This window comes from Pelobates fuscus, chromosome 2, assembly GCF_036172605.1.
Source record: "Pelobates fuscus isolate aPelFus1 chromosome 2, aPelFus1.pri, whole genome shotgun sequence".
Lineage (NCBI taxonomy): Eukaryota > Metazoa > Chordata > Amphibia > Anura > Pelobatidae > Pelobates > Pelobates fuscus.
In genome coordinates this window covers 129781975-129807568 of record NC_086318.1, presented here as the reverse complement: position 1 = coordinate 129807568, position 25594 = coordinate 129781975, and the positions used below count along the sequence as shown (strand labels likewise).

Sequence of the window (25594 nt, the reverse complement as noted above, 5' to 3'; positions counted from 1 at the left end):
GTAAAACTGTACCTCAAATTTATTTTGATTATATTGCATTAGAGACCTTGAAATGTTTTATTGACAATTACGATGTAGAAAAAAAAGCATTTTATAGCAGGGAATTTTATGGAATATCTAATATGAAGTTTTATGCTTCACAGTACATCATAACTTTTTTTTTTTCAAGATGGCCACACCTTGCCTAATTTGTCAGATTAAGCTATTTTATTTGCTTTTGTAAAATGTGCAAAATGTTTGCATCCTGTGAGCCAGGTTTTCCTCATAATGGCAGTGTTCTTACATTACCTGTACTGCAGCAAGGCTTATATTTTAATGTTCCAGCCTAAACATTTTTGCAGGTTGATAATCCTGGTTGGTTAGTTGTGCAGAGATTATCTGCAGACCTGTGCACCTCAGAGCTTAATGTTCACGCCAGACAGTCTTGATACTGGCCCTTATCACTATTGACCGTGGCATGGCCACCAGCCACTTGGATAAGCCAGTAAAAATGAAATGAAAAGAGAATAGCTTGGAAGGATAGGACTGTCAGTGGTTATGGTGTTTGGGGTGTTCAAGTAAAAATTAATAAATGAAGAATTAAAAGTGTTGATTAGCGCAATTATAATTTTATACACTGTGTTAATGATGAATCATGTTTGAAATCCTTGTTATGCTTTTATTTTTGAAGAGCGCTTGGTAGTGAATGGGTTATCTTGTGATGGGAAGAAATGCCTTGGAATTTTTTTTTTTTTTTTTAGTTTATATCAGAAAGTGGATGGTTCTGCATCTCATATTTATTAATGGAAAGAGTTCCAGAGGTTTTTCTACCTAGTATGGAAGATGATTGGTCTTGATAATGAGTCCCTTGTGGAATGACAAAGGGTAATCATAATCTTTAAAGGATGACTATAGTGTCAGGAAAACAAACTCGTTTTCCTGACACTATATAACCTCTCAGGGCCCCCCTCCCTTGGTGCTGAAGGGGTTAAAACCCTTCAGTTACTTTAATCCAGCGCCAGGCTCCCTCGGCACTGGTGACTTCTCCTCCCCCGCCGACATCCACTCCCGAGTGGAGCGGCAAGAGCCGCGCGCGTGCATAGGAAAGCATTTCTCAATGCTTTCCTATAGACGTTCTGCACGCTGAATGCGATTTTCGGTGAATTAACCCTGCAAATGTAAACATAGCAGTTTATTAAAACTTTTAGGTTGGAGTTTGTGTTCCTAAAACTATTTCTAACACTATTTTGTCCCACTGCCCCCACTGTGAAAAGGGTTAAAAAGCAAAACCTTTTAACACATACTCGGTTCCAATAAAGTTCAACATTGTTCTATTTCATGTTATTGAAAATTACATGTTTATAGGCAGGGCCTATAAAACTTGGGCAACGTATAGAGTATCTTCTATCTATCTCTGTTATGCATTTTTTATTTACCATTATGTATATGAATTCAGTGGACACTTTATTAGGTACATATTTTCATTAACACAAACTGCCAGATGTAGAATTATTTGAGTGCAACCACTATACACATTGTCACTTGTGTAATTTTTTATTTTTATTTTTACAAATACTACTCAGGCACTTCTTATAAACTCAGAACAGCTTAGAATCCATTTACACATATTGTGAAAAAGACTTGCATCCATCCAGTTTAGCCTTTTACACATCCATTTCTGCTGTTGATCATAAAGAAGGCAAATACGCAGTTTGAAGCACTTTTTAATTTTGCAACAAACTAGGAAAAAATAAGTCGTGCTCAGCCTCAGAATGGCAGTTGGCTCTTTCCTTTAATCAATAAGCTGTTACCCAACTGTTAAATATTATATCCCTAAATATTATTTTTAAGAATTAATCCAGAACTGTTTAAACATATGTACAGACTCTGATAAAACCACCTCTTCAGGCAGATAATCCCACATCTTTATTGTTCTATTTGTAAAGAACCATTTACTCTGCCTTAGACTAAATCTCCTTTCTTCCAGTCTAAATGAGTGACCGTGTCCTATGTATAGCCCTGTTTATGAATAGATATTCAAACAATGGTTTGTATTGGCCTGAATATATTGATATAAAGTTACCATATCCCCTCTGAGGCATTGTTTTTCTAAACATATTTAAGTTTGTTTGCTTTTCTTCAGAAGTAAAATCTTCCATTTCCTGTATTGATTATGTAGCCTGCTTCTGTACTTGTTTTACTGCAATAATATATTTTAGAACGGGTGCCTAAAATTACATGACATATTCAATGTATGGTCTTAACATTGATTTCTAAAGAGGTAAAATTATGTTTCTCCCATAGAACTAATTATTATTTTATGCATAACAATATCTTCCTTGCCTTAGCAACTGCTGGTTGAGATTGTTACCTAGTTTGATATCTATAATTATTACCATATCCTTTTCATGTGTTGATTTCCCTAACTTATTACTATTTTGCAAACACTTACACAAAGTGTAAAAAAAACAAGCTCCAAAACAATATGTGAGTAACATGAGTAGATACCACTTGGTATAACATATACCAATCTAATATCACAGATAAGCAGGAAGTACTTTATTCCAATCTATGAATTAAAGCACAGTCACATGGATTTTTACCCCATTTGGGGAGAAAAGCCTGCATACTTCTACGTCTCATGAGTGCTCTCTCTTACCCTCCCCCCTGTATTTACTGTATTACACTATATGCAGGTTTTTTTTTTTTTTTTTTTTCTTTTAGATCTGTGGTATTAGATTGGTATATGTTCATATTACTCAGCTTTCGTTTTGGAGCTTGTTTACTTATACTTTGTATAAGTGTTTGCTTGATTTAGTTTTAGTGGTGTTGTAAGGTTCACCATAGAAGCTCCTGGTATATGCTTTACTCCTCTTACAGTGACTTATCTGTTTTTATTACCATTTAGGGTGTAAATTGTGTATCTACATTAAATGCAATCTGCCTCGAGTGCCCTGTTCTCTAATAAAGTATCTAGATCCCTTCACACTGTAGAAGTATCCTGCTCATATTGCAATACCTTACCTAGTTTTGGGTCATCTGCAAACACTGAAACATGACTTTCGATGCTTATTTTAAGATGATTTATAAAATATATATATATATATATATATATATATAACAGCAAAAATTCGTATCTTCTAATACCTTTTTTATTGGACTAATGCGGCTTCTATCTATCGATATATAGATATATAGATAGATTGATTGTAGCCGCATTAGTATAAAATAAATAAATAAATATATATATATATATATATATATATATAATATTTTTTTATTCTTTATTTTTGTTGTGCAGGTGGTTACAGGGTATCAACAGACGCCACAACAGCGTATTTCAAGATTCACAAAAGTTGTGGCATGGGAATTCGCAAATTTTTAGCAAGCTCAACTAAACAGCTATATCGTCAGAGCAAGACTAAGTAGAATTCAATAGTATAAAATTATAGATAAACGCCACAACAGCGTAAGTCAGGTTTTGCAAGAGACAGTGGCTTGGTTATTTGCACATTTTCCGTTATATAGATTTTAAGCCTGACGAAAACAGCGTTTATAAATATATTAAATAGAAGCGTTCCCAGAACAGATCCTTGATGACACTTTCTACTTTTTCCCAGTTTAAATAATTACCATTAATGACATCTCTCTGTATTCTATCTTTTAAGGGACACTCCAGTCACCCAGACCACTTCTGCCCATTGGAGTGGTCTGGGTGCCAACTCCCACTACCCTTAATCCTGCAACTGTAATTATTGCAGTTTTTTTAAACTGCAATAATTACCTTGCAGGGTTAACTCCTCCTTTAGTGGCTACTAGACAGCCACTAGAGGGCTCTTCCGGGATCATAGCACAGATTATCTGTGCTATAGCGTCGCTGGACGTCCTCACGCTGTGTGAGGACCTCCAGCGTCTCTAAAATCCCCATAGGAATGCATTGAAAAGCATTTTCAATGCTTTCCTATGGAGAGGTCTAATGCGTGTGCGCGGCATTGCTGTGCATGCGCATTAGGTCTCTCCAGCCAGGGGGGCGTGATCAGTCTCCCCCACTGGCTGACGTGATGAAGGGGAGGAGCGTCGGTGAAGTTAGAAGCAGCGACGTGGGACATGTTGCTGCCTCTGGTAAGTGACTGAAGGGGTTTTCACCCCTTCAGCAACCGGGGATGGAAGGTTGGAGGGAGAGGGGACCTGCAGTGCCAGGAAACTGATTGTTTTCCTGGCACTGGAGAGTCCCTTTAAGTAAACGTATCCAACAAAATTTTCATCTAAACCAATGTCTTTTAATTTGAACACAAACCTTTTGAGGATAACTGTATCGAACACAATGTCAAAATCCAAATAGATCACATTCATTGCAACACTCTGATCTATACATCTACTCACGTCTTTGTAGAATGTAATCAAGTTAGACATGATCTATGTTAAATAAAACCATGTTGATTTCTGCTAATGACATTGTTGTTCCCAATGAATGCTTGAATATTAGCTCTTAATAATAATTTAAATATTTTCCCAGCCATAGACGTTAAAGGGACACTCCAGGCACTCTGGGTGCCAACTCCCACTACTCTTAACCCTGCAAGTGTAATTATTGCAGTTTTTTTTTTTATAAACTGCAATAATTACCTTGCAGGGTTAACTCCACCTCTTATAAAAACAGTCACTAGAGGGCACTTCCTGCATCATAGCACAGAAAACCTGGGCTAGAGCGTCGCTGGACGTCCTCACACTGTGTGATGATCTCCAGCGTCACTCATTTCCCCATAGGAAAGCATTGAAAAGCATTTTCAATGCTTTCCTACGGGGAGCTTTAACGCGCATGCGCGGCATTGCCGTGCATGCGCATTAGGTCTCCTCGGCCGGGTGGAGGGATCAGTCTCGCCCACCGGCAGACGGAGACAGTAGGAGGAGCGGCGCGGAGGAGGAGGAGACAGCGACGAGGGACATCGTCGCTGCCTCAGGTAAGTGACTGAAGGGATTTTCACCCCTTCAGTAACTAGGGATTAGGTAGTGGGAGGGAGAGGGTACCTTTGAGCTCACATCTGTAATTTCCATACAGAGATGTTGAACACTTTTTGGATATAAGAACCACATCTGCCTTTCTACAATACTTTGGCGATTTTTGAAAGGAATGTATAGTGAGAAATTAAAAGGCGAAGTTTGCTTTTTTCCAGACTTAAAGGGACACTACAGGCACCAAAACAACTTTACCTTAATAAAGCAGTCTCACTGCTATTTATGAGTTTAAAACCTGGTAATCTAAATCGTGGAGGAAACACTGTGTTAGGAATACATATTTGTATTCCTAATGCTAGAGCAGGGGTTCCCTATTAATTTTTCCCATGGAACCCTTTGACATAGTGTACCAACATCGTGGAATCCCAGAGAAAAACAATCTGCGCTGTAGCACAAACCTTTTAATTAACAGAGCGTACGGTTTTCTTTTTTGGCAAATTTCTACAGATCGTAAACAGACTGTACTACTTGGTAGCAGGTGTGCTTCTGTGTGTAGAGTTGGTGTTTGTATATAATTTTAGCATTTTCATACAGGGGTGTGTTTGTATGTTATGCTTGCATTTACATGCAATGGTGTGTTTGGATGTAGTGTGGGATTTTAAATGTGGATGTACATTTCTGTGTATTATTGGTTTGAGTGAAGAGTGTGTTTGTATATAATTTTAGAGTTGGATTTCAGGGGTGTCTTTGTATGTCATGTTTGTGTTTACAGGGGTGTATTTGCATGTTGTGTTGGTGTTTGATTGTTGGGATGTCTGCACATACACAGACATACATATATATATTAAACAGAAACACAGTTATACACACACTGACACCACCCCCTCCCCCCAGCACAAAGATACCCACTTAAACACAGATACAAACAATGCTACCCATACTGACACAGATACATACACCAGTATTAGCAGTCATCCTCCTGTTAAATTACCTTTTTTCATGTAGGAGTATGACTTGCTTGGAGTGTAGGCTGGTGTGCTGCTCACTCTTCCCGTGACAGGCTGCCAGCTCCTCCCAGCACCCCACACTACAGGGGCGCGGTTGAGGGCCCCTGTTCAGCGATACCGATCAGTTGGCTTGAAATACTTGGGTCACCCGATGGGCAAATCGCTGCGGAACCCCAATTTTGTTCTCGGTTCCACGAAACACCAATTGGGAAACACTGCTCTAGAATGTTCCTTTAACTCCTTCAAAAGGTTTCTTTAAAAAAAAAAAAAGACTGCCCTCAGACTCCTTGCAGTAGAACCACTACTATAAGCTGTAGTCATTATGGTGTACCTTTAAGTGTTCATATTGTACAGTGAAACATCTAGGAGCAATATTGCTGAACTACAAAATGGTAAGCCTCTCGGCATCACAAAAAATGATCTGTCCAGACTTAAAATATTCCCATGTTTTACAAGCTAAAGGTAATAATGGACAGTCAAGTAGTGGCTCGAGTAGCACAAAGATCACTTAGCTGGGAATCTTGCGTAATCATTAATGATTCAAAATCTCAGTTTGACAAACTCTTGGTTTTGGTGGAAGGAAAAAAAACTATAAGCCTTTTTGTTTTGAATATTTTTATTGTTATCACAACATAAACGCGGATATCAAACATATCATTATTAAATCAAGTAGTCGCCTACGCAAAGGCGTGTATATCGGTACATGGAAATATATGCAGATATTCGCCTGCGCAGAGGCGTGTATATCAGATCATGTGCATAATAATAAACTGTCTTCTATTTGGTTACGTGCGTTTCGTAAAATATAAACTTATCGTGCTCAGTTATAAGCCTACGTTTGCCTACGCAGAGGCCTATTATGTCAGTAGTGTTATCATAACAGAATAACAAAATGGTGCCATCAGGCAGTAAAACCTATATACTGCAATAATATATATGACTGCATCCGGGTAGATCCTATAATTATATAAATCCACCATCATTAACTGAAGCCTGCAGATAATCTGATGGCGGCATGCGTCAACGAAGTGGCATGTTAAGAGGCAGGCATTGCGGCCCATATCTGTGTATGTTAACAGGTCTTAACCATATAATTCTGTTAAGGAAGCAGTAATACTGTCACGATTCCGGGAACCAAACACGCTAACACACACACAGAAAAGGTGCAGTACCGGACCTTAGAGTGGCCGGGCTAAGCACACAAAGAATAGTCAGGAGACAAGCCGAGTAAGGGGAACCAGAAGACAGAATAACGAGAAATAAGCCGAGGTCAAAGGGTAGGAGAAAGTCACAAAGTCGGATAAACAAGCCAGAGAGTACGTAACCAGAAACACGTTCAGTAGCAATACTAGCAAGCAAAGACCACAACAGGGCAGAGAGGAACAGGAAAGGTAAGTATTTAAATCCATAGGTTAATTCTGATTGGATAATTTCCAATCAGAATTAACAATCACACGTGGGAGATATCTAGACCTCCCACTGTGATTGAGGCACTGTGCCTTTAACGCCGGGTCAGGTGGCTGACCCCGGCGTTTGTTAAAATGGGCGGTCTCCCAGCGTGCAGCGTCATGCATGCTGCCGCTGGGGGACGTAGAGGAAGACGCGGGCGGCATCCGTGGCTGGGAGGATGCCGCCCGCCGAGCGCACACCAGGAAGGGGACCGCGGACGGCTGAAGGGTGAGCGCCGCGAGCGGACTGCAGCCTCCCCTCGCAGCTGCCCGCGGGATCCTGACAAATACATAACATTAACCTTAATCCCATTGGGGCAATGTGACCGAACAACATGGTCATTTTTATACTGAATTAATTAACGTAAATTCATCAATTTCGGCATGGGGTATGGTTTGCCATTCTTAACAGCTGAATATCTATTCCGTGTGTGCATGCTGCGTGGGTTAAAGCCTTTTATTTATATAATGCGTTAAGTAAAGAAAGCATAGTCATGTCACTATAAACCATAAATACATCGACTTCTGCCTGGGCAATGGCATGCTATGCTCAACTTCTGGGTATGTATTCCGTGTGTGCTTGCTACAAAAGTTAGGGCCATATAATTATATGTTGCATTAAGTAAAGAAAGCATAAACATGACACATTTATGCTAAGTATAAATGACAAAGGTAACAGAGCAACCAGACATTCATGTAATTAGAAATGAGAGTTATGTAACAGCGCCTAATTTAGCCTTAGCAGGTAGGGCAGCTGTATTCTTATTAGGTTTAAAAAAGGTATTTAACACTAGCAAAATGAATAAATAAATGAAAAGGCAGGCTTTTTATATTGCATTCAGCCATTCTGATATTGTCAATGGCAGGCAGTATGTAGCTGTGAATTGCCTAGCCTGTGTTTATGCGCAAGTGTAACGCTACGTCTTAATCATAATTTATGGGCTTTTATCTATGCAGTGGTATAATATTTTTGGGTGCTTAATCGCCAGTGCCTTACCGTATCTGTCAACCAGTCTAGATGTGTTGCAGCATAAGCGGCGTATACATAGCTAATACGATATCTTACGTATGCATCATATGACTGTGATAGGTCAGAGCTGTTTGTCTCTTATCAGCGTCTCATGAATTATGACATGGGCTTGCAATAATTAGGAAAGCCATGGGAGTAAAAAACAATTACAAGAACTGTAACATTATGCGTCTGTATATATATATTAACTAACAAATTATGTAGAGTGCATATGGGCTCCCCCAAGAAGGAGAGGTGACATAGTTAGCTCAAACAAAGCACCCTTAATACAAAAATGTGAGTCACTTCGCTGGAGGGGGGCTAGATGGTGCCCGGGGCGAGGGAGCCAGCTCGGAGTTCTGAACCTCCCAGGACCTCTCTCCAGTTTTGCTTTGCCACGTGTTTTCACTGGGTAGGAATGCGCTTGGTGAGCCAGTGGTTCCCTTTCCAGTCCCCCAGGCATCCCCAGTCACAGCAGGCCCCCTTCCTTTCCCCCCCAATGCTTTCATCCGTGCCCGCAGTAAGGTCCACCGTGCTGTGGGCACTCAGAGACTGCAGCTGTCCTCCAGCGTCCCTTCCCACCTCCCCCCCCCCCCCCCGTTGAGTCCGCCAGGGCCCCAGCCTCCTGCACCTCCCCAGCTCCGGTAGGGCCTCCCTGGAACTCCAGCCCCGTCTTGCCTTACCCTCTTCCGGTCTCATACATGGTGCCGGCACACATCCCCCCTGGCCACCGGCTATAAGCCTTTTTGTATAGAGTTGGCACTAAGACTAAGGAATAATAGCTGGAGTGGTTTTTATGGTTGGCTCCATGCCCCCTACTTCTAGTGCAATTACATCTTAACACATATATAACTTTCTGGGCAAGGTACTTTAACTTGGAATTTTTGAGAAAGGCCTTTCTTTTTTGGACTATGCAGGAATGACTTATCAAGATCCATGTAAAAAAAATACTGACCCACAAGTACCTTTTGAAATGAATTGTAATGCCAACTAAAGCCCTGGCCTAATTGCCCAACTAAACTGACCTCACTGATTCTCAGAAAATTGCTGCAGTAATATTTAAAAAAAACACTTGGAAATATATCCTATAAGACTCAAGGCTATTATAGCAGCAAAGGTGGATGAAGTCTATAATAATGCCCATAGGTTTTGGAGAGAGATGAGCAATTACATGCTTTTGACTGTGTAGTGTATAATTTGTGTGCGTGCTGTTCGAGTATGGCCTGTTTAGTTAGTTTTTTTTTTTTTATTTTAGATACTTTCTCATTTGCAGATAAAGCAGGTCTTCTCAGGGACACTACCAGTTAGGAACTGCTCTACTCGTCAAACCAGTTTTTGGAAGTTCCCATTTTATTGGTATTGTCTCTGTGTTGCTTAATCACTTTGAGATTATTTAAAAAAAAAAAAAAAAAAAAAAAAAAGAGCAACAGAAGAGGAATACAAAACTCGTATAAGGGTCAATATGATCGCCTTCTAACTACGAGGAGATCTAATACTGCACCATGCATTTATTTTGAGCCTGGCCTGCTGCCAAGAATTATTAAGACTACATCGATAAATACCGGACAGGTTGATTAGTTTGGGCATAGATTAAAAGGAATTTGATTTGTTTGCACCAGTTAAAGCACATTCCTACACAAGTCTAGCTGGTAGCAGGCAAATTATTTGAATACTTAATTTGGACAGGTTGTGTAGAATTTTCACTGTCTGAACTATTTCAGTGGTCTGGCCGCATTCTGCGATCACCATCCAGATTTTACAGACTCAACATTACGCAACCTGGTGGTTTTGCCCCATTCCGTATGTGACTTTATTGGCTAACCTTATTACTGAACCCCAGAGCGCCTGCATTAAAAGGGACACTCCAGGCACCAAAACAACTTCATCTAAATTATTATGGTGCCAGGAGACCCCTGAAAGGCACTCTTTAAACAGGAAGCGTGGAGTGCCAATCAGTAACTCCACAATCCTTAAACTGGCTTGGAAAAGGTATATACACACATGCTATAGTTGTTCTGATGAATATAATGTCCCTATAATATTAAAGGAACATTATAGGGTTAGGAATACAAAACCTGTATTTCTGCCCCTATGGTGATTAAAAAAAAAAAAAAAAAAAATACACATGCTAGGTGCACCCCTCTTAAATAAGCCAATCTGCATCTCCTCATAGAAATGCATTGAATCAATATAAGGGTTAAAGCGACAGGTGTGCAGATAAGACACAGGTTTGATAGAAAATTAACCCCTTCAGGACGGAGTCAATAGTGCACGTTCTGATCAAAACAAAACGTAAACAAAAACTGGAATTTGCACTATATGTCTGTTCAACCGTAATTCACCGCTGTCACATTAAGTGCACCCACACTTATTATATATCATTTTGTTCAGAAGAAACAGGGCTTTAATTTATCATTAACTAGTCATATATGGAACATAATTTATTATGAATAACATTTTTAAATGTGAGAAAATAAGATTTTTTTTACATTTGCATTTCCGTCTGACATTTTAACTGTGAATGTCATAATACTGTTAGGTTTTACTGCAAAAAAAATGCACATATTTGTAATCAGCGATGTCTCAGGAGTACAACAGTACCCCCCCCATATTAACAGGTTTTATGGTGTTTTGGAATGTTACAGGGTCAAATATAGAACGTTCCATTTTCAAACTGAAATTTGCCTGTTACCTTTGAGACGGTGTGGTAGCCCAGGAATGAGAATTACCCCCATAATGGCATACCATTTAAAAAAGTAGACAACCCAAGGTATTGCAAGTGGGGTATGTCCAGTCTTTTTTTCAGTAGACGCTTAGTCACAAACACTGGGCAAAGTTAGCGTTCATATTTGGTTTTGTGTGGAAAAAAAGCAAAAAACTAATTTGCCCAGTGTTTGTGACTAAGTGGCTACTAAAAAAGACTGGACATACCCCACTTTCAATACCTTGGGTTGTCTACTTTTGCAAATGGTATGCCATCATGGGGGTAATTCTCATTCCTGGGCTACCATACGCCAGGGCCGGTGCAAGGATTCTTGCCGGCCTAGGCAGCAATCCATTTTGCCGCCCCCTCATGAAGGCAACTACATTCTCTCACAGGTTTATTCACGAAATTCTGAATTGCAATGAACACACTGCCTAATATAAATACTCATCCAGTATATGCATCCATATAAACACACTGCCTAATACATCGATCCACACAGACTGCCTCTTACATACAATCAACCATATGCACATTACATAAATCCTCACACACACACACCGCCTAATAAATACATTCATATACTCCTACTTCTGAATGCATAAATCAATACACACGTACTGCCTAATACATACATCAATAGACACATACTGCCTAATAAATATATCCACACACTCTTTATGAATGCATTTGCTGCTGTTTAATTTGTAATAATATTGAGATTTAATTTGTTACTACAAACATTTTTTCGGTTTAATATAGAATTCTATTAATATATATTTTAAATATAATTTAATATATACGTATCTAATTACATGGTCACACACACTAGCACACACTGTCACTCACACACTGACATACATACAGTTTCGCTTACCACTCACTGACATACACCATGTCATTTACACAGTCACTAACATACAGTATCACACACACACACACACAGTCACTGACATGCACACAATTTCACTTACACACACACACTCATTCATAGTGCCACTTACACACACTGTCACTCAAGCACAAACTCACACCACTTTACATATAGTCACACTTTATTTAACCCCTTAAGGACCAAACTTCTGGAATAAAAGGGAATCATGACATGTCACACATGTCGTGTGTCCTTAAGGGGTTAAACACACAAACACAGCAATTCAATACACACAGACCAATTTACCATCATATACTCATGAATGATCCATCTGAGGGTAAGGGGAACTGATTATAAGTGCTGTGAATGGAGCAGAGGGGTCCAGCCTGCAGGTAGCTGGTGCTGTTCCTGGTGGGGGGGGGGAGCAGTAGAGCCGTGCACTGTGAGCACAGGCTGCTTCCTGTTCCCCTAGAGTGCTTCCGGTGTTCACAGGCAGGGGGCAGCCGGGATACTAAGTCATGTCCCGGCTTCCCTTGCCTACAGGAAGCACAGAGCTCTGCTCGGGTGCTGGGGTTATAGCATACCCCGCTTCCGAGCAGGCAAGCAGCTGAATGGCTGCGCTGGGGGTTGGCTAAGAAGCCGCTCGCCCAGCACACCAGCCCCAGGCAGCAGCAGGGCAGCCCACCAGGAAACCTCCCGATGGGTGCCCCCCCCAGAGGCCGGTGCCCCAGGCGAATGCCTTACTCGCCTTAATGGTAGCACCGGCCTTGATCATACGCTCTCAAAATGCAACATAACCAATCTGGCAAATTTCAATGTCAAAAAAATGAAATGCAAGCCTTATATGTGACACTAACTTTCCAAAACACCATAAAACCTGTACATGGGGGTTACTGTTATTCTTGGGAGACTTCACTAAACACATTAGTGTTTTAAAACAGTAAAACATATTACAACAATAATATAGTCCATAAAAGTGCCGTTCGTTTGTAAAAAAAATGCAAAAAAAAGTCACTTTTACTTAAAATATCATTGTTGTAATACAATTTACCTGTTTGAAACACTAATATTTGAGTTCAGCGAATTCTCCTGAGTAAAACAGTACCCCTTATGTACAAGTTTTATGGTGTCTTGGAGAGTTACAGGGTCAAATATAGTGCTTGCCAATTAAATTCTCTGCACTTTCTCCCTGTGTTTTCAGGCATGTCAATCAAATTTTAATTAATCACATAATTATGTTAAAAGATTACTTAAATATACATGTAGAATTTTAATATATTGTAGATGGATACTGTAGATAAGACTAATCTGGTGGGGGTGCTGCGATTCACAGGGCCTACTGTACCTCCCATGATGTTAAATCCCACATTTTCCAGGGCGGCATAATCTTTTAACCCAGTTAAAGACTGGGCATTTCACTCAAAATGTTTTAATTGGTAATAATGTCAGCCGTTCACAATTTGGTTATTTTGGCCTAAATTTTTAAATTTCAAGTTGAATTCCTAACAGTTCATACTCTGGTGAGCAACTCCAACAGGCTCCCATGTGTTTGAGATACCTATTGATGGATTCAGGTTGTTTTGCTGTTGGAATTATGGGAAAAGGCATTGTTACTAGAGTTTAACCCCTTAAGGACACATGACATGTCATGATTCCCTTTTATTCCAGAAGCTTGGTCCTTAAGGGGTTAAAGTAACACTCACTACGCTTTGTCCGAGGGCTGCCAGACAGCACTCCCTACCTCTTCTCATCCATCAGAGCCAAAATGTCCTGCTATGGAGCTTTCTTTAGTTCAGGGCCAACTCATTTGCTAGCTGATTGTTCACAGCCAACTAGCTCTGACCTGCGCCACCATGCTCGGTTTAGACCATGGGTCCTCAAACTCTGCCTCCCCTCCCCCCCATGTTGCTTAACTACAACTCCCATGATTCTTTGAATTACATCGATAGCCAGAGAATCATGGTAGTTGTAGTTCAGCAAAATCTGGGGGGCCAGAGTTTGAAAACCCCTGGTTTATACTGAGAGCTTTAAGGCAGACCGTAGGTTGTAGTGGAGGTATGGAATGGTGCATGAGGTACCTCCTTAAAATCATTTCAAAAACCAGTTTGCTTACATCAGAACCACGTGACACCATAATCACTGCAGCAGCACGCTGTAGTGCTTATGGTCCTTGGGCTGTCCCTTTAAAAAGTCCTAGAAAGCAGCCAGCGTGGAACATGTTTAAGATTTTTGGTCTTACAGTATTGCCTTACTTTGGTCACATGACAGACCGCATGTCGACCTTCCACTAGGATGGCTTATTATTTGGTGACCCCGGCTAAGGATCATGGGGTAATTTCACGCGCCATCCCTGCCCTGTGTGCCGAGCACTGCAAGGCTGCTGGCTGCTTTCATTGTCTGGAGTTCAAGGCGCCAGACGGCCTCTCGAACGAGTCCCGCTCACCACGTGGTCCTGGGGGTGTTTCCACTTCCGGCACTCTGTCTCCACGCTCCATGCATTCTCCCAGCTACCGGAAGTCGCTCTCTTACGTCACTTTGTCGAGCGACGCGACCTAACCCGGAAGTGCGACGCGTTCCGGGGGACGGTTGTTGTTGAACTCCCTTTACGGTTGGAGGGGGGGGAGTTGTACTGTAATTCTCCTCTCCGGCCCGCGCCACCTTGTCCTCCATGCGTGTGACGAGGCTGCCCATGCGTGTCTGCGTCGGGAGCATCAGGACGGCCGTGTGACCTGGGGAGCCGAGTCCGGGTGCACACGTGGTTACTCCATCACAGCGCCAAGTATGTCCGCGGGGTGTGAGCGGGAGGGAAGCGTGTCTCAGGCTGTAACTTCCCATTGAATGGCGCTGAATGCAGTATGTGTAATGTTACCACGCGGCACTTTGTATTCTCTCGTTTTAATACAATAGCGTCAGACTGCAACTGTGTGGCTCTCCTCTGTCAGCTGATCTCATTGTGCTGAGAGTACACTGAGCGTTCGTTCAACCTTGCAACCATAGGTCATTAGAACGTATTCACCAGTAAGTTTTACTAGTTTGTGTCCTAATTTATAAAGGCTATGTGCACTGAAAGAAAACAACCCCCCCCCCCCAAAAAAAAAGAGTGCAAGCTAAGCGAGAATACAATTAGTTTATTTAAAAGACTTGAAAAGATGGGAGGGTATGTATAGTTGGGTTTTAATTAAAGCAATCATAGAAAATGGATAATTACATTAAGTACTAGTGCTAAAGTCAGTTTGCAGTCAGAAATGCTTACGCTAACAGTGGACAGACCATATAATATGCTTAGAAAATGTAGCCAAATACAGCTTTAATCCCTCCCTCTCTCTCTCCTCCCCCCCCCCCCCCCCACTTAATTTTATATATATATATTATTTCACATCTGAATGTGAAGTGTGCCATGAATTCATTTTAATCTGACATCTGATGCAGGATATTTAATAGAAACATAGAATGTGACCGCAGATAAGAACCATTCGGCCCATCTAGTCTGCCCAGTTTTCTAAATACTTTCATTAGTCCATGGCCTTATCTTATAATTAGGATAGCCTTATGCCTATCCCACACATGCTTAAACTCATTTACTGTGTTAACCTCTACCACTTCAGCTGGAAGGCTATTCCATGCATCCACTACCCTCTCAGTAAAGTAATACTTCCTAATATTATTTTTAAACCTTTGTCCCTCTAATTTAAGACTGTCCGCTTGTTGTGGTAGTTTTTCTAATTTTAAATATAGTCTCCTCCTTTACTGTGTTGATTCCCTTTATGTATTTAAATGTTTCTATCATATCCCCCCTGTCTCGTCTTTCCTCCAAGCTATACATGTTAAGATCCTTTAACCTTTCCTGGTAAGTTTTATCCTGCAATCCATGAACCAGTTTAGTAGCCCTTCTTTGAACTCTCTCTAAGGTATCAATATCCTTCTGAAGATATGGTCTCCAGTACTGCGTACAATACTCCAAGTGAGGTCTCACCAGTGTTCTGTACAATGGCATGAGCACTTCCCTCTTTCTACTGCTAATACCTCTCCCTCCCTATACAACCAAGCATTCTGCTAGCATTTCCTGCTGCTCTATTACATTGTCTGCCTACCTTTAAGTAATCATAAATAATCACCCCTAAATCCCTTTCCTCAGATGTTGAAGTTAGGACTCTATCAAATATTCTGTACTCTGCCCTTGGGTTTTTCCGTCCAAGATGCATTATCTTGCACTTATCCACATTAATTGTCAGTTGCCACAACTCTGTCCATTTTTCTAGTTTACCTAAATCACTTGCCATTTGGCTTATCCCTCCTGGAACATCAACCCTGTTACATATCTTAGTATCATCTGCAAAAAGACACACCTTACCATCAAGACCTTCTGCAATATCACTAATACAAATATTAAAGAGAATGGGTCCAAGTACAGATCCCTGAGGTACCCCACTGGTGACAAGCCCAAGTTTCGAATATACTCCATTGACTACAACCCTCTGTAGCCTGTCACTCAGCCAACAGAGGGCATATGATGGCAGATACGGGTTGATGCATTGTATTCTCATTTGCTTGTTACCCCCAAGCTCTGGGCCTGACATTGATTAAACCTTTCAGTGAACTGGATCCTTTAATTTTTAGACTTTCAGTAATGTCCAATGAAAAATTTACAGATGTGATGCAGTGATAGAGTAGAACATTTACCCCTGCAGCATGTCCAGGTGCTAGCATCTTCCCACAATATTCTGGACAGCTTTTAGTAACCTTTTACATGTATAGGCATTCCTTCTGTAGTAAGTAAGTTCAAACACATTTGCATTAAGTGTTCTATGTCATGACACCTTGGCATATGTTGTTGCAGCATTTTTTTAGTGTGCATTAGTTTTATGGTGCTTGATTCTTACTTTTCCTAATCCACACAGACGTCTGAACTCTAATAACCATATTTTATTTTTTCACCCATACCAACCTATGCTCTGATTGTATCCAAATTTGTAATTGTCTTTGAAATAAACTATTTCACACTTCTACTTTTGCTACTCTTTCCCCCCTGTGCTAAACCATATGTGTTGCATTCCCCTTTGACTCGGTTTCACATACATTCTCATCCACTTGCATTATCATGTTTCATAATATTGCCCCTTTGGGCCAAATGTATCACTGGCCTTTGACTTTCTAAGGCTGTTTATTCCTTTATTTTCTCCTTGAAAGTTATTTGTATGCCAGTTCACTTCCCTGTCACTCCTCAATTATCTCATTCTACAATATACTTGTGCACAAAGGTTTTACTGGCTACAATTGAATCATGCTTTTTAGATCTGTGCTCGAATGAATCAATCCAACTTACTATTTGAATAAGACTCCACAGGGGAATCTTGGACAGATTGATTAGTTGAGCATAAATTAGAAGGCATCAGATTATTTTGTATCAGCTGAAACTACACATCTATTCTGCACCTTTACCAAACATCCTTGAGTTTTAAAACCTTTTCATTTTATTAACTTTGTTAAAATATCATCTTCCTTCTAGTCCTAAAACTGGAACAAAATCGTTTAATTTCTTCCAATGTGCCGCCTCCTTAATTCTGAAAAGGCTGAAAACTCATTTCATTAAATGAAAAGGATTAAAATTATACTTTTAGAATTGCTAGATATTGTATCAATTTTAAATTAAAAAACAATTTCTATCATCTGTTTGCTGTAGTGGTTTTGGTGCCATGAGTGTGGTGGCAACCCCACTATTATAACACCCCTATTATACGGGTATCAATTTTTCTTTAAGTGGTTTGACATCTTCAATGGATCAATTTAAGATGTGTGAGGAATGCTTCCTCTACAATCACACAAGAGGAGGAATTTCCTCAGCAGGACATTTAATTGGCTTTCCAGAGCTAAGCCCTGCAATACAAAGCTTACTTGGTTCATTGGGTGAGAGTGTTTACTGATTGAGATGTTAGTGGAGAACATGGATCAGGGCCTGGTGGAGTCCGGAGAAGAAGTTAATAATAGCTGTTTTGAATCATTTTAAAACAAAGTTATGGTCCTTTCCCTTGTTTTCTGATAGCACAGTAGCGATGCATATAATATAATGACAGGTACGAGAGGAGGGATGTTAACTGCAGCACTTTAACACTGATGTGATGGCAATTAAGCGAACGTGTTCATGCCATGGGAGAGGTCTACCCTGGTTTGGTAAGGATGGCTGATCAGTTATATAATGGGAGTGTGATTGGATGTTATAGGGACACTATAACCATTTCATCTCTTTGAATCGGCTATAGTGCCTGGAGTCCATAGGCACTGTCCCTCCATTCAGTGTTAAACCATTTTAGAGAAGTCAACATGCATATTGTACACTTCTAGTCATACCCTTCATGCCGCCAGTTAGGGAGCTCGGAGAGATTAAAAGCAGTCAGCTGATACTCTCAGCCAATCACAGCTGCCCAGTTCTGTTCAGGCTAATACTTCCTCACCAGCTAAAGCAACACAGAGGGGAATGGGCTGCTGTTTAGCATTGGAACATAAAAACACTAAATACTCTTTAATGTTGAATGAAATTATGGCAGGGCTCGACAAATCCCAGGCGCCAGATCGGAATTTTGCCCTGACATCTGGGATTTGCCAGCACTCTAGTGTGGCCGCCGAGTTAGTATGGAGGCGGCCGCCAGCCCTCGGGAGCAGTACTCTGCATGCAGCTGTTCTCTGCTCCCTCGCGTTGTCTAATGAGGCTGCGAGCCGGATTATAACGTCTTTCCGGCTCCGTCATCATTGCAGAGAGGAGCTACAGGCAGAGTACTGCTCCTTTGCACACAGGAAGAGAGCAGCCCCACTGGACCTCAGGAAAGACCCACTCAGCTCTCTCAAAGATAGGGAGACTGAGTGGGTTTCAATTAAAACAAAAATGTGTGTGTGTGTGTGTGTGTGTGAGTGAGCCTGTCGGGGAGGGTGTGTGTGTGAGTGAGCCTGTCGGGGAGGGTGTGTGTGTGAGTGAGCCTGTCGGGGAGGGTGTGTGTGTGAGTGAGCCTGTCGGGGAGGGGGTGTGTGTGAGTGAGCCTGTCGGGGAGGGGGTGTGTGTGAGTGAGCCTGTCGGGGAGGGGGTGTGTGTGAGTGAGCCTGTCGGGGAGGGGGTGTGTGTGAGTGAGCCTGTCGGGGAGGGGGTGTGTGTGAGTGAGCCTGTCGGGGAGGGGGTGTGTGTGAGTGAGCCTGTCGGGGAGGGGGTGTGTGTGAGTGAGCCTGTCGGGGAGGGGGTGTGTGTGAGTGAGCCTGTCGGGGAGGGGGTGTGTGTGAGTGAGCCTGTCGGGGAGGGGGTGTGTGTGAGTGAGCCTGTGAGCACAAGTTGTGTGTGTGTGTGTGTGTGTGTGCCGGGAGGGTGTGTGTGTGTGTGTGCCGGGAGGGTGTGTGTGTGTGTGTGCCGGGAGGGTGTGTGTGTGTGTGTGCCGGGAGGGTGTGTGTGTGTGTGTGCCGGGAGGGTGTGTGTGTGTGTGTGCCGGGAGGGTGTGTGTGTGTGTGTGCCGGGAGGGTGTGTGTGTGAGCGAGCCGGGAGGGTGTGTGTGTGTGTGTGTGTGTGAGCGAGCCTGTCTGGGGGGGGTGGGTGAGCGAGCCTGTCTTGGGGGGGGGGGGGTGAGCGAGCCTGTCTGTGGGGGGGGGTGTGTGAGCGAGCCTGTCTGGGGGGGGGGGGTGTGAGCGAGCCTGTCTGGGGGGGGGGGGTGTGAGCGAGCCTGTCTGGGGGGGGGGGTGTGAGCGAGCCTGTCTGGGGGGGGGGGTGTGAGCGAGCCTGTCTGGGGGGGGGTGTGAGCGAGCCTGTCTGGGGGGGGGGGGGGGTGTGAGCGAGCCTGTCTGGGGGGTGTGTGAGCGAGCCTGTCTGGGGGGTGTGTGTGAGCGAGCCTGTCTGGGGGGTGTGTGTGAGCGAGCCTGTCTGGGGGGTGTGTGTGAGCGAGCCTGTCTGGGGCGGGGGGTGTGAGCGAGCCTGTCTGGGGGGGGGGGGGGGTGAGCGAGCCTGTCGGAGTGTGTGAGCGTGCGTATAAGCCTGTTGTCAGCATGAGTGTGTGTGTGTGCGCGCGCGTGCGTTTAGGTACCTGCCCCTCCGATCTCATGAGGAAGGTGTTTTTACTCAACTTTTTACCCATTTTCCCACGCCGTGCCAGTTTTGCCATGGCTGAGATTATCAATCTTTATGATCTCAGCTAAGCCAATGCTTTCCCTTAGGAAAGCATTGGGAGGATTTTATGCATGCATAGCAAATGTACCAATCCGCATCTCCTCCTAAAGATACATTAAAGTAATGAATCTCCATGAGGAACATTCAGCGCCTCCATGCAGAGCTTGGAGACACTAAACCTGGGTGCTGCATGTGGCGCAGCAGGACTCTGAGTCTGAGTGACTGTCACTAGAGGTGTTACTAAGCAGAAATGTAAACTCTGCCTTTTCTCAGAAAAGGCAGTGTTTACTTTGAAACACCCGCAGGGACAGGCTATAGACACAAGAACAACTACATCAAGCTGTAGTGGTTCTGCTGACTATAGTGTCCCTTTTAAGAATTGCATTTTCTAGTTGAAAATGACTGGCTCCTAACTTTTTTTTTTTTTTACACCTAGATTTCAAACAAATTTGTCAAGCCCTGAATTGGGGCACTATTCAACTCTACACACTATAACCAGTTAAAATAGATTAAGCAGATACTGTTAATACATAAGTCTAAGAACTGTGCCAGTAGTACACAGCAAACAAGGAAATTATGTAACATACATATTTAAATTAAATAATTTCTATCCAAAATGTAATCAAGGCAAAGCAGCCTCAAATGAATCTGCCGGTGTACACTGGTAAAAAAAAAAATATATATAAATAACAGCGAGGGGAAAACCCGATACTGCTAATAGTGTAATACCATTGAAATTATTAAATCTTTATTATAAGATTCAGAAAATAGTGGCAAATGGACTCTAACAACATTTTTAAAAACAAAAAACAGCATGTAGTGCTCCATTGCCTGCTTCACAATTTGTAATGCTGCTTTGTGCATCCTCCAACACAAATTTGTAATAATTTTTAACAAAAGCAGGTTTCTGATATTTCTATGCACCTTTTTTTTTAGCCCCCATGCTATGATTCTCAATACTAAAATTCTTAAAACCGTGCGCATCACTGTCACTTAGTTTATCTTAATTTGCATTCAATCATCTCGCTCTCCCAGCTTCACAATCTTTACTGCAACTAGCAAAATTTGTTTTAATTTGTAAGTATTATTGTTCGTAAAGAAAAAATGTCTACAAGAAACATCTGGTGACATTTGACAATGTACATATTCGAGACTTTCTTTGCTTCTCAGGTAACTTAACATTATTGCATCCCCTAGACAGTTATTCCCTCAACATGCTAAACAATATGTATGATAGGCCTCCCGAGGCAAGCCAAAGGGGAAGCACTGCGCCAGGAGCTGTTTTTAACATAAGAAATTATTTTGTAGCATCTGTCAATGACAATCTTGTTTTCTGCTGTGTTGACTAAACCTGACTACACATACACCTCAACAACTTGGAGTATTTATTAGTATTAATGTTACTAACAGCGTGTCATCCGAATACAACAAAAACAAGCTGTCATTGGTTACAGATACAAATAGGTGACTTGACTGCAAACAGTTTAAACGTTGTAACAGGATAAATAATGCAATACCAGAAGAAAGCAACTGGATAACTCCTAATACTAGAGCCATCTGGTTCATTACTGGTTTCTGTACCCTCTCTGCAGCCCTGCTTGCCAGTAGTCTTGATTTTATGCCCACACTGAATCTTACTGAATCTTCTATACAAGTGTATTGGATTACTAGGTTCTTCTTGTGCATCCTCAGCAAATTTACAAGATTCAGAGTTTATTGCATAACATGATGCCTGTGGCGTTTAGGAACATCTCATGTAAATATGAATTTGCAGTCTGGGAATGTATAGCAGTGTCAATTAAAAGATTAAATATATATATATATATTTATCTTTTTGGATTACTTTTATTCGTATTCCACACCCATAATGCACTTCAGCTTGATGAAGTTCTTCATGGGTGAGAACTATTCTATTTTTAATAACCCTTTATAAAAGTGCCAATTTCTATGATAAATCTGCACCTTTGTAATTAAACATCTTCCTGGTTTTTAGACAGTCAGGGAGGTTTGCATCCTCCTTCCATTAGCTCCTCTGAGCTAAAAGAAGTGACAGATGCTCTCCACTTGACTAACCCTACCTTCTTCCAATAGCAAAGAAAATTGGAGTTAATCCTAGTAATTTCTAGAAAAAAAAATTCAAGAATATTATCCTAGAAATGTATTATAAAATATAATTTTTTTTGTTGATAATATTTAAAATACCACATGCCACCAAACTATGATAAAATGTCCAAATAACAAGAGTTACATGGATAGTTTAAATATTATATGCTCTGTTCATAGCAAGCTCTTTTAGGCTGATGAAGCAAAATAAATACTTGCTTTATAAATGTATCTAAAAACTATAACAAGTTAAAGATCAATAGAAAATAATCACAACTGTATCCATTATTGTAAGTTTCTATACAGAGCTGTGAAACGATTAAAGGACCATTATAGTCACCCAGACCACAACAGCTCAATGAAGTGGTCAGGGTGCCAGGTCCCCCAGGTTTTAACCCTTCAGATGTAAGCATAGCAGTTTCTGAAAAACGGCTATGTTTACATTGCAGGGTTAATCCAACCTCTAGTGGCTGTGTTCCTGACAGCCGCTAGAGGCGCTTCTACAACGCTGGATGTGTAATTTGCATCCAGCGTGCAGGACGTCCATAGGAAAGCATTGAGAAATGCTTTTCTATGGACTGTTTGAATGCGCGCGCATGGCTCTTGCCTCACATGCGCATTCTGCTCCACTCGGGAGTTGACGTCGGCGGGGGAGGAGAGATCACCACCGTATACATCACCGAGGAAGCCCGGCGCTGGATTAAAGTAAGTCACCAGCGCCAAGGGAGGGAGCCCTGAGGGTGAGGGCTCCTAAGGATGCTATAGTGTCAGGAAAACGAGTTTGTTTTCCTGACACTATAGTGATCCTTTAAACAACCCTAACAGTGTACTGTGGAAAGGTTTCAAATGCACACAGCTAAGCATTACGGCCTAAATAGTACAAGGAGCACAAAACAAAAGGAAGGAATAACATCTGCTGATTGTGATAACATAGAAGTGATAAAATACAAAAAGGATATGAGAAATTAAGGAAAAGTTCACTAAGATATAGCAAGAGTAGTAACAAAATCTAGCCAACCCTAACGTGCCTTCCAGGGCCCCTGTGGAAACTACAAAACTGCTAAATTTAAAATTACCTGCACTAAATGAAGTGCTATTCAAACTATGAAACAAAGATCCACCTGTAAAAAAAAAAAAAAAAGTGAAAATTACAGGAAACAGCTATAATTACTATGCCAAATTTAAAATCACTGCCATAATTTGCAAAACAAATGGGGAAAAAAACCGAGCCTCAAAGAACTGGCAGACTGCTCCCCCAGTGTATCCCCAGACCAGATGCGTGCGCATGAAAAGGCTTGAGATCTCTTCCAGAGGAAAAAGGGAAGGACTTGCAAAGGCTGCAGTGAAAAAGGGCTACAACCTTTGCAAACTCTTAAGATTTATTCATAAAGACTACATGCATGTATTCTTGTGGGTATATCTGCTAAATATTTTTCCCCCTTAAGTAATTTTAATGAGGAGTGGTCCTTTAAGTAAAAGCCAGGGGCATGTAAGCACTACTTTTTGCAATGACTAGTCTTTAATGTAACACTCCAGGCACTATAACCCTTACTGAGTGCTGTAGTGGTTATGGTGCCATGAGTGCCCTAGCACCCCCAAATATAAGTAGTCAAACCTTTTTTAGAATGTTTTGACTACTTACTTGCTGGATGCTGCACCCTACTTGGGTTTGATGGGTGCTGCTCCCTGCCTGCACTAGAGACGGAAACACAGTCTGAACTAAGCACGTGCAGCCATTGGCTGAGTGTGGTCAACTGATGTTCTCAGCCAATGAGCTAGCCCTCAACTGTTTGGCTCATGAGAGCTAATTAAAATGCAGATAGTAGAACTTTCTTTCTTTTCTTTTATAAAGAATTAAAGTTTATTAAAAAACAGTTGGTGGCTGATCTGCTTTATAGAATAATCAAAAAGATATACCAGGCTAGGCTTCAAATCTGATTTATCGTATACAAGCAGCCTCCCATAGTTATTATTTTATTATCAGCATTTATATAGCACCAACACATTCTGTAGCATTTTTAATTATTATAAGAGGGGGAGATTTAACAATAAATGAGACCATTACAAAAACTTACAGGAACTCTAGGTTGAAGAGAACCCTGCTCAAACTTGCTTACTGTCTATGATGATGCTAACCTTATTTTTTTTTAATTTTAGCTGTACATTTTTTTTAAAGTGATATACATTTTATTTTTGTCTGTTACTTACCTTTTAGATTATACCGCCCTGCCCCGCCCCCCATTTTGGGCAAACATTTTTTTTTTAACCGGCAAAAGGCTTTTTTAAAATCACTTTTTGTGGGAAGCAACTTAAGCCTTTCTGGTAGGCTACAAGACTGTATTCCTGATTTGTGGTAGCCAAGCAGACATGTGTGATTATATTTTAACTAGGTTTCTTTTTCTGTTTTTACAGATTTCTCCCTTGAACTTTCATCACTTGTGTGTAGAGTCCGTGCGTTTTGATATTCAAGGTAATATTTTAGCATTTTTTGAATTTTAAATATAGAATTTAAATACATAATAAAACAGAGTTGCAGACTTATTGGGTTATTCACTAAAATGAGGAATTCAAACTAAACTTAAAATTCATGGCCAAATTCTCCCAGTCGGCAATGGCTATTTTAGTGCCTGCTTGTTTTTTACATTGACGTGTGTAACGGAGCTCCCTGTACCCCAGGTGGGTACCTCCACCAAAATACCGCTTCCTAGCTGGAACAGGGGACAAACTGCAGCACTTCTGCCCATAGTCGCCGTGGCTGGACTGGGTCCCTGGAACCGCTCCTTCCTGGAGCCAAATGGGGAATTAGCTCTGTCCTTACAAGGACTTTCCCCATTGAATCTCCTGCAAGCTGGAACAGCAGACACTGGCGCAAGTCATCTTTCCCTCCTATAACAGGATGACACACAGTTTTGGAGTGTAAGCAGGAATCTCAGCTTTAATGGTTAAGGTTGGCTTTTGTACAATTCCTTAGGCTAGGGCAGGGTAGGCAACCTTCGGCTCTCTAGATGTTGTGGACTACATCCCCCATAATGCTCTTACACACATAATGCTGGCAAAGCATCATGGGAGGTGTAGTCCAAAACATCTGGAGAGCCGAAGGTTGCCTATCCCTGGGCTAGGGGAACACCCCCTGGACCTGATGGAACACTGAATTACAAAATTACAAAATGTATAATCCATTAAAAACAATATACAGTGTCTGACACTCCCCTACAGTGTACACCAGGGGTAGTCAACCTTTTTCTACCTACCGCCCACTAATGCATTTTTCTTGATGGAAAAATGTCCTTACTGCCAACCAGTTTTCGTGCAAGTGCAGAATATTTTTTTTAGAAAGGAGGGTGTTAAAAAAACAAAACAAAAAAAAAACAGACGTACAT

General features: G+C 41.5%; 2 protein-coding genes across 4 annotated transcripts in view; one reads left to right on the top strand and one right to left on the bottom strand.

Moving 5' to 3' along the window:
- The window catches only part of TBL1XR1 (TBL1X/Y related 1), a 106040-nt gene that overhangs the window by 19230 nt on the left and 61216 nt on the right, over positions 1-25594 (top strand). Inside the window, exons 1-2 of one of the 3 annotated variants that reach the window (XM_063442691.1) lie at positions 14660-14756; positions 24627-24684. The exons of 1 other annotated variant lie outside the window; for it this stretch is intronic. The gene's annotated coding sequence lies outside the window, so the exon portion shown is untranslated. Of the gene's footprint in view, positions 1-14659; positions 14757-24626; positions 24685-25594 lie in introns of those variants that run through there. One more of the 3 variants, XM_063442692.1, reaches the window with a different exon arrangement.
- Positions 1-25594, bottom strand: part of LOC134586193 (peroxisomal membrane protein 11C-like) — a 47948-nt gene that overhangs the window by 4603 nt on the left and 17751 nt on the right. The window lies entirely within an intron of this gene.